This window comes from Triticum urartu, chromosome 4A (genome assembly GCF_056163025.1).
Source record: "Triticum urartu cultivar PI428250 chromosome 4A, HENAU_Tu73, whole genome shotgun sequence".
Classification (NCBI taxonomy): domain Eukaryota; kingdom Viridiplantae; phylum Streptophyta; class Magnoliopsida; order Poales; family Poaceae; genus Triticum; species Triticum urartu.
In genome coordinates this window covers 105,686,228-105,696,983 of record NC_141876.1, presented here as the reverse complement: position 1 = coordinate 105,696,983, position 10,756 = coordinate 105,686,228, and positions in this window count along the sequence as shown.

The following is a 10,756-nucleotide window of genomic DNA, read 5'->3' as shown; positions in this document are numbered from 1 at the left end:
TTAGAGGTCTTTCTCCAGAGGCGCATCCAACCGCTCCAGGCGCGAGACCACCCGATGTGGCTGTATTCTGGCCTTGACGACACCACTCGGATCCACCCGGAGGAGGTCACCGAGGAGATGCTGGAGGGGTGGCTTTCAAGCATCATGGGGAACAAAGACAACCCCCGAGGAGCCAGAAGGGTAATTCCACTCGACAACTCATATGAAGTGGATCAGGTATGTCTTTGTGTCGGATATCTGGCCTTCTGTATTAGTCTTCTTTGGGTAAATCGATTGACTTTCGTCCTGTCTGTTGTCTTCCAGGCGACCACTGAGATGTACTCGACGCCCAACGGGGCACAAGGGTCGACTGAGGAAGGTGAGGGGAGCGGAGGCGAGAGTGGGGACGACCAGGGCGAGTGGGAGTCCGACAGTGAGGGAGAGGAAGGCGACGACATCTTCTCCAGCGAAGAGGAGGAGGAGGCTGAACCCTCCCGCCCGGAGGGGCGATCCAAGCTCACCCACGATCCAACGCAGGAACGTGGCAAGGCGACTGCTCCTGTTGGGCAGTCGTCGAAACGCCCTCGGACTTCTTCTCCTCCGCCGACCAGGAAGGCTCCCAAGCACCCACGAGCGACGCCATCCAAGCCGCCCAAGGCCTTGCCCAAGATGAAGATAGTTGTTCCCACCATTTCCGGGTAACAATAACACTTGCTTTCCTTTGTCGACTGTGGACGGATCCTTGGTCGATTCACTGGGCCAACTGACTAACTTTCGAGATTTGCAGTGGTGCAACTTCTGAGGTCTCCGCCAGGAACGACGACCAAGAGATGGAGGACGCTGTCACCTCCAACCCTGGTACGATCACTGACGTCCTGCTTTCGAGTCGACTGAAACTTTATTGCGACTCTGGTTGATTGAATGTTTTCCTTGTAGCTCCTCCTCATGTTATTGACCTCCCGGACGACGACGACAACGAACCACTGAGGGTGAAGAGGAAGAAGAAGGCGTTGGCTGGCAAGACTCCGCAATCCACTCCGGCGCCTGAGGCCGTAGTTCGGGACGATGGCGAACCCACTCGGGCTTCCGTGACTTTCGCTGTTCCTCTGACGAGCGTGCAGCCTTCAGTGTCGACTGCGGATCCGTATTTGCTTTTTGCTGCGTACCCCGTCCCTAAGGACCAAGTGGCTGCTGCGAAGGAGGCTGTACGCCAGGCTGGAATCATGATGGAACAGGTGAAAGTGGCTCGGGAGGCTTGCCAGGCGGCTTATGACGCAAGCTCGGCTCTTCAGAGCAATGTCCAGGTCAGTCGACTTCAACACTTGGTCTGTTTCGATATGTCCTTTGAAGAATCTCTTTTCCGAAGATTTTTAAGTTTGTACACCCACTGGGTGTTTTTGCCAATTCTTGGACGAGTGGGGGCACGCTAAGTGCACCCACTGGGTGTAGTCCCCGAGACTACGGTGGACTGCTGGCAGTCGACTGTAGTTTTTAAATTGAGTCGTTGTAGTTGAGTTTCTTCGCTCTGTCTGATCGGGTCATGTCGAATGGAACGGTATCCTGTCGACTGCGGGCAGTCGACATCTTTCTCTTTTCTTTTTTTTACTGTGGGGGCACGCTGAGTGCACCCACTGCGTGTAGTCCCCGAGGCTACTGTCGAATGTTTCGCTTCGGCTGTAGTCTTAAAAACTCCATTATTGTCTCTTAGCTGCTCGGAAGCAACTTGTCTTGGACTCGACTTCAGGGGTTGGTCGGGTGGGATAGGAACCGGTGGGGGCACGCTAAGTGCACCCACTGGGTGTAGCCCCCGAGACTATGGTGGACTGCTGGCAGTCGACCGTAGTCTTAGTATTTATTGCCTTTGTTGCTTTTTTTTACTGAAATTGTAACTCCTCCCCTTTGACTTCAGAAATCTTGTGATCTTGGAACCCGCTTGGCTGACTTGGAGAAGCAGCAAATTCAAATGAACCTTGATCTGGAGCTGGCCAGGACAGAGCTGCAGAAGGTCAGAGACGGCGCCGCAGGTAAGATGCCTTTGTCAACTGGTTAGTTTTTAGGCTTGAGTATCTTTTCGCTTTCTCCGACTCAATCATCATTTTTTTTGCAGAAAAACTGAAAGAAGCTCTGGCGAAGAAGGATCAGGACTTGGCTGCTGCCCGTAAGGAGGCTGATGACAAGACCGCTCTGGCCGCACAGAAGCTGGCTTCGGTCGACTAATTAGAAGGAGAGAATACCAAGTTGAAGACCGCTTTGAATGAAGCCAACAGGGAGTGTTCGCGTTGGAAGAAGGAGAACCTCACCTTGAACGAGAAGGTGGAAGGCATCGCTGTTGGGGAACGTAGCAGAAATTCAAAAAATTTCCTACGTATCACCAAGATCTATCTATGGAGAGACTAGCAACGAGGGGAAGGAGAGTGCATCTACATACCCTTGTAGATCGCTAAGAGGAAGCGTTCAAGTGAACGGGGTTGATGGAGTCGTACTCGTCGTGATTCAAATCACCGATGACCAAGTGCCGAACGTACGGCACCTCCGCGTTCAACACACGTACAGCCCGGAGACATCTCCCACGCCTTGATCCAGCAAGGAGAGAGGGAGAGGTTCAGGAAGACTCCATCCAGCAGCAGCACGACGGCGTGGTGGTGGTGGAGGAGCGTGGCAATCCTGCAGGGCTTCGCCAAGCACCACAGAAGAGGAGGGAGAGAGAGATGCAGGGCTGCACCAACGAGAGATCGAATCGCGTGTGTTCTGGGGCAGCCCTTGACCTCATATATATAGGGGAAGGGGAGGAGGCTGCGCCCCCTCTAGGGTTCCCACCCCTAGAGGGGCGGCAGCCCCAAACCCATCTAAGGGTGGCGGCCACAAGGGGGAGGAGAGGGAGGCGCAGGGTATATGGGCCTTAGGGCCCATCTGCCATTAGGGTTAGCCCCCTCTCTCCTTCTAGGCGCATGGGCCTTAGTGGGACTGGTTCCCTTGGCCCATGTAGGCCAAGGAACACTCCCTTCAGTCCATGTGCCCCCCCGGGGCTGGTGGCCCCACTTGGTGGACCCCCGGGACCCTCCCGGTGGTCCCGGTACGTTACCGATAAACCCCGAAACTCTTCCGGTGACCAAAACAGGACTTCCCATATATAAATCTTTACCTCCGGACCATTCCGGAACTCCTCGTGACGTCCGGGATCTCATCCGGGACTCCGAACAACATTCGGTAACCACATACAAGCTTCCTTTATAACCCTAGCGTCATCGAACCTCAAGTGTGTAGACCCTACGGGTTCGGGAGTCATGCAGACATGACCGAGACGTTCTCCGGTCAATAACCAACAGCAGGATCTGGATACCCATGTTGGCTCCCACATGTTCCACGATGATCTCATCGGATGAACCACGATGTCAAGGACTTAATCAATCCCGTATACAATTCCCTTTGTCTAGCGGTACGATACTTGCCCGAGATTCGATCGTCGGTATCCCGATACCTTGTTCAATCTCGTTACCGGCAAGTCTCTTTACTCGTTCCGTAACACATCATCCCGTGATCAACTCCTTGATCACATTGTGCACATTATGATGATGTCCTACCGAGTGGGCCCAGAGAAACCTCTCCGTCACACGGAGTGACAAATCCCAGTCTCGATTTGTGCCAACCCAACAGACACTTTCGGAGATACCCGTAGTGTACCTTTATAGCCACCCAGTTACGTTGTGACGTTTGGCACACCCAAAGCACTCCTACGGTATCCGGGAGTTGTACAATCTCATGGTCTAAGGAAATAATACTTGACATTAGAAAAGCTTTAGCATACGAACTACACGATCTAGTGTTATGCTTAGGATTGGGTCTTGTCCATCACATCATTCTCCTAATGATGTGATCCTGTTATCAATGACATCCAATGTCCATGGTTAGGAAACCATAAACATCTATTGATCAACGAGCTAGTCAACTAGAGGCTCACTAGGGACATGGTGTTGTCTATGTATCCACACATGTATCTGAGTTTCCTATCAATACAATTATAGCATGGATAATAAACGATTATCATGAACAAGGAAATATAATAATAATCAATTTATTATTGCCTCTAGGGCATATTTCCAACAGTCTCCCACTTGCACTAGAGTCAATAATCTAGTTCACATCGCCATGTGATTAACACTCACAGGTCACATCGCCATGTGACTAACACCCAAAGAGTTTACTAGTCAATAATCTAGTTCACATCACTATGTGATTAACACTCAATGAGTTCTGGATTTGATCATGTTGCTTGTGAGAGAGGTTTTAGTCAACGGGTCTAAACCTTTCAGATCCGTGTGTGCTTTACAAATCTTTATGTCATCTCCTAGATGTAGCTACCACGTTCTATTTGGAGCTTATTCCAAATCACTGTTCTACTATACGAATCCAGTTTACTACTCAGAATAATCTGGATTAGTGTCAAAGTTTGCATCGGCGTAACCCTTTACGACGAACTCTTTTACCACCTCCATAATCGAGAAGATTCCTTAGTCCACTAGTTACTAAGGATAACTTTGACCGTTGTCCTGTGATCCATTCTTAGATCACTCTTGTACCCCTTGACTGACTCATGGCAAGGCACATTTCAGGTGCGGTACACAGCATAGCATACTGTAGAGCCTATGTCTTAAGCATAGGGGACGACCTTCGTCCTTTTCTCTCTATTCTGCCGTGGTCGAGCTTTAAGTCTTAACTTCATACCTTACAACTCAGGCAAGAACTCCTTCTTTGACTGATCCATCTTGAACACCTTCAAGATCATGTCAAGGTATGTGCTCATTTGAAAGTACCATTAAGCATTTTGATCCATCCTTATAGATCTTGATGCTCAATCTTCAAGTAGCTTAATCCAGGCTTTCCATTGAAAAAACACTTTCCAAATAACCCTATATGCTTTCCAGAAATTCTACGTCATTTCTGATCAACAATATGTCAACAACATATACTCATCAGAAATTCTATAGTGCTCCCACTCACTTCTTTGGAAATACAAGTTTCTCATAAACTTTGTATAAACCCAAAATCTTTGATCATCTCATCAAAGCATACATTCCAACTCCGAGATGCTTACTCCAGTCCTCAGAAGGATTGCTGAAGCCTTGCATACTTATTAGCATCTTTCAGGATTGACAAAACCTTCCGGTTGTATCACATACAACCTTTCCTCAAGAAAATCATCGAGGAAACAATGTTTTGACATCCTATCTGCAAGATTTCATAAATAATGCAGTAATCACTAATATAATTCCAACAGACTCTTAGCTTCGCTACGAGTGAGAAAGTCTCATCGTAGTCAACTCCTTGAACTTGTCAGAAAACATCTTAACGACAAGTCGAGCTTTCTTAATGGTGACATTTACCATCATTGTCCATCTTCCTTTTAAAATCCATCTACACTCAACAGCCTTATGACCATCAAGTAGTTCTTCCAAAGTCTACATTTTGTTTTCATACATGAATCCTCTCTCGGATTATATGGCCTCAAGCCATTTATCGGAATCCAGGCCCACCATCGCTTCTCCATAGCTCGTAGGTTCATTGTTGTCTAGCAACATGACTTCCAAGACAGGATTACGTACCATTCTGAAGTAGTACGCATCCTTGTCATCCCACGAGGTTTGGTAGTGACTTGATCTGAAGTTTCAATATCATAAGCTTCCACTTCAATTGGTGTAGGTGCCACAAGAACAACTCTTTGTGCCCTGCTATACACTAGTTGAAGAGACGGTTCAATAACCTCATCAAGTCTCCACCATCCTCCCACTCAATTCTTTCGAGAGAAACTTTTCCTCGAGAAAGGACCCGATTCTAGAAACAATCCCTTATTGCTTTCGGATCTGAGACAAGAGGTATACCCAACTATTTTGGGTGTCCTATGAAGATGCATTTATCCGCTTTGGGTTCGAGCTTATCAGCCTGAAACTTTTTCACATAAGCGTCGCAGCCCCAAATTTTTAAGAAATGACAGCTTAGGTTTCTCTAAACCATACGATGTCATCTCATCGGAATTACGTGGTGCCCTATTTAAAGTGAATGTGGTTGTCTCCAATGCCTAACCCATAAATTATTGTGGTAATTCGATAAGAGACATCATGGTATGCATCATATCCAATAGGGTGCAGTTATGATGTTCGGACACACCATCACACTATGGTGTTCCAGGCTGTATTAGTTGTGAAACAATTTCCACAAAGTCTTAATTCTGTGCCAAACTCGTAATTCAGATATTCATCTCTATGATCATATCATAGACATTTTATCCTCTTGTCACGATGATCTTTCAACTTCACCCTGAAATTACTTGAACCTTTCAATAATTCAGACTCGTGATTCATCAAGTAAATATACTCAACATTTACTCAAATCATCTGTGAAGTAAGAACATAACGATATCCACTACATGCCTCAGCACTCATTGGACTGCACACATCAAAATGTATTACTTCCAACAAGTTGCTTTCCAGTTCCATTTTACTGAAACCGAGGCTTTCAGTCATCTTGCCCATGTGGTATGATTTGCATGTCTCAAGTGATTCAAAATCAAGTGAGTCCAAACGATCCATCTGTATAGAGTTTCTTCATGCATATCTACCAACAAACATGGTTCGCATGTCTCAAACTTTTCAAAAATGAGTGAGTCCAAAGATCCATCAACATGGAGCTTCTTCATGCGTTTTATACCGATATGACTTACGTGGCAGTGCCACAAGTAGGTGGTACTATCATTACTATCTTTTGGCATGAACATGTGTATCACTACGATCGAGATTTAATAAACCATTCATTTTAGGTGTAAGACCATTGAGGGTATTATTCAAATGAACAGAGTAACTATTATTCCCTTTAAATGAATAACCGTATTGCGATAGACATAATCAATCATGTCTATGCTCAATGCAAACACCAATCTAGATGGTAGAGGGAGCATGCGATACTTGATCACATCAAGCTTGGAAACACTTCCAACACATATCGTCATCTCACCTTTAGCTAGTCTCCGTTTGTTCCGTAGCTTTTATTTCGAGTTACTAACACTTAGCAACCGAACCGGTATCTAATACCCTGGTGCTACTAGGAGTACTAGTAAAGTACACATCAACACAATGTATATCCAATATACTTCTATCGACCTTTCCAGCCTTCTAATCTACCAAGTATCTAGGGTAATTCTGCTCCAGTGGTTGTTCCCTTTATTACAGAAGCACTTAGTCTCGGGTTTGGGTTCAACCTTGGGTTTCTTCACTAGAGCAGCAGCTGAATTGCTGTTTCATGAAGTATCCCTTCTTGCCCTTGCCCTTCTTGAAACTAGTGGTTTCACCAACCATCAACAATTGATGCTCCTTCTTGATTTCTACTTTCGTGGTGTCAAACATCGCGAATATCTCAAGGATCATCATATATGTCCCTGATATATTATAGTTCATCACGAAGCTCTAGCAGCTTGGTGGTAATGACTTCAGAGAAACATCACTATCTCATCTGGAAGATCAACTCCCACTTGATTCAAGCGATTGTTGTACTCAGACAATCCGAGCACAAGCTCAACAATTGAGCTTTTCTCCTTAGTTTGCAGGTTAAGAAAATCGTCGGAGGTCTTATACCTCTTGACGTGGGCACGAGCCTGAAATTCCAATTTCAGCCCTCAAAACATCTCATATGTTTCGTGACGTTTCAAAAACGTCTTTGGTGCCTCAACTCTAAACCGTTTAACTGAACTATCATGTAGTTATCAAAATGTGTATGTCAGATGTTCGCAACATCCACAGACGACGTTCGAGGTTCAGCACACTGAGCGGTGCATTAAGGACATAAGCCTTCTATGAAGCAATGAGGACAATCCTCAGTTTATGGACCTAGTCCGCATAATTGCTACTATCAACTTTCAACTAAATTTTCTCTAGGAACGTATCTAAATAGTAGAACTGAAGCGCGAGATACGACATAATTTGCGAAGATCTTTTGACTATGTTCAGGATAATTAAGTTCATCTTATGAACTCCCACTTAGATAGACATCCCTCTAGTCATCTAAGTGATTACATGATCCGAGTTAACTAGGCCGTGTCCGATCATCACGTGAGACGGACTAGCCAACGTCGGTGAACATCTTCATGTTGATCGTATCTTCTATACGACTCATGCTCGACCTTTCGGTCTTCTGTGTTCCGAGGCCATGTCTGTACATGCCAGGCTCGTCAAGTTAACCCTAAGTGTTTTGCATGTGTTCCGAGGCCATGTCTGTACATGCTAGGCTCGTTAACACCCGTTGTATGTGAACGTAAGGATCCATCACACCCGATCATCACGGCGTGCTTAGAAACGACGAACTTTAGGAACGGCGCACAGTTAGGGGAGAACACTTCTTGAAATTGTTATGAGGGATCATCTTATTTACTACCGTCGTTCTAAGCAAATAAGATGTATAATCATGATAAACATCACATGCAATCAAATAGTGACATGATATGGCCAATATCATATTGCTCCTTTTGATCTCCATCTTCGGGGCTCCATGATCATCATCGTCACCGGCATGACACCATGATCTCCATCATCATGATCTCCATCATCGTGTCTTCATGAAGTTGTCACGTCATCTATTACTTCTACTACTACAGCTAACTGTTAGCAATAAAGTAAAGTAATTACATGACACTTAAGTTGACACGTAGGTCATAAATAAATAAAGACAACTCCTATGGCTCCTGCCGGTTGTCATACTCATCGACATGCAGGTCGTGATTCCTATTACAAGAACATGATCAATCTCATACATCACATATATCATTCATCACATCCTTTGGCCATATCACATCACATAGCATACCCTGCAAAAACAAGTTAGACGTCCTCTAATTGTTGTTTGCATGTTTTACGTGGCTGCTATGGGTTTCTAGAAAGAACGTTTCTTACCTACGCAAAGACCACAATGTGATATGCCAATTGCTATTTACCCTTCATAAGGACCCTTTTCATTGAATCAGATCCGACTAAAGTAGGAGAGACAGACACCCGCTAGCCACCTTAGTCAGTCGGTGGAACCTGTCTCACGTAAGCGTACGTGTAAGGTCGGTCCGGGCCGCTTCATCCCACGATGCCGCCGAATCAAGATAAGACTAGTAACGGCAAGCATATTGAACAAAATCAACGCCCACAACTACTTTGTGTTCTACTCATGCATAGAATCTACGCAATAGACCTAGCTCCGATACCACTGTTGGGGAACGTAGCAGAAATTCAAAAAATTTCCTACGTATCACCAAGATCTATCTATGGAGAGACTAGCAACGAGGGGAAGGAGAGTGCATCTACATACCCTTGTAGATCGCTAAGCGGAAGCGTTCAAGTGAACGGGGTTGATGGAGTCGTACTCGTCGTGATTCAAATCACCGATGACCAAGTGCCGAACGTACGGCACCTCCGCGTTCAACACACGTACAGCCCGGAGACGTCTCCCACGCCTTGATCCAGCAAGGAGAGAGGGAGAGGTTGAGGAAGACTCCATCCAGCAGCAGCACGACGGCGTGGTGGTGGTGGAGGAGCGTGGCAATCCTGCAGGGCTTCGCCAAGCACCATAGAAGAGGAGGGAGAGAGAGATGCAGGGCTGCACCAACGAGAGATCGAATCGCGTGTGTTCTGGGGCAGCCCTTGGCCTCATATATATAGGGGAAGGGGAGGAGGCTGCGCCCCCTCTAGGGTTCCCACCCCTAGAGGGGCGGCAGCCCCAAACCCATCTAAGGGTGGCGGCCACAAGGGGGAGGAGAGGGAGGCGCAGGGTATATGGGCCTTAGGGCCCATCTGCCATTAGGGTTAGCCCCCTCTCTCCTTCTAGTCGCATGGGCCTTAGTGGGACTGGTTCCCTTGGCCCATGTAGGCCAAGGAACACTCCCTTCAGTCCATGTGCCCCCCCGGGGCTGGTGGCCCCACTTGGTGGACCCCCGGGACCCTCCCGGTGGTCCCGGTACGTTACCGATAAACCCCGAAACTCTTCCGGTGACCAAAACAGGACTTCCCATATATAAATCTTTACCTCCGGACCATTTCGGAACTCCTCGTGACGTCCGGGATCTCATCCGGGACTCCGAACAACATTCGGTAACCACATACAAGCTTCCTTTATAACCCTAGCGTCATCGAACCTCAAGTGTGTAGACCCTACGGGTTCGGGAGTCATGCAGACATGACCGAGACGTTCTCCGGTCAATAACCAACAGCAGGATCTGGATACCCATGTTGGCTCCCACATGTTCCACGATGATCTCATCGGATGAACCACGATGTCAAGGACTTAATCAATCCCGTATACAATTCCCTTTGTCTAGCGGTACGATACTTGCCCGAGATTCGATCGTCGGTATCCCGATACCTTGTTCAATCTCGTTACCGGCAAGTCTCTTTACTCGTTCCGTAACACATCATCCCGTGATCAACTCCTTGATCACATTGTGCACATTATGATGATGTCCTACCGAGTGGGCCCAGAGAAACCTCTCCGTCACACGGAGTGACAAATCCCAGTCTCGATTTGTGCCAACCCAACAGACACTTTCGGAGATACCCGTAGTGTACCTTTATAGCCACCCAGTTACGTTGTGACGTTTGGCACACCCAAAGCACTCCTACGGTATCCGGGAGTTGTACAATCTCATGGTCTAAGGAAATGATACTTGACATTAGAAAAGCTTTAGCATACGAACTACATGATCTAGTGCTATGCTTAGGATTGGGTCTTGTCCATCACATCATTCTCCTAATGA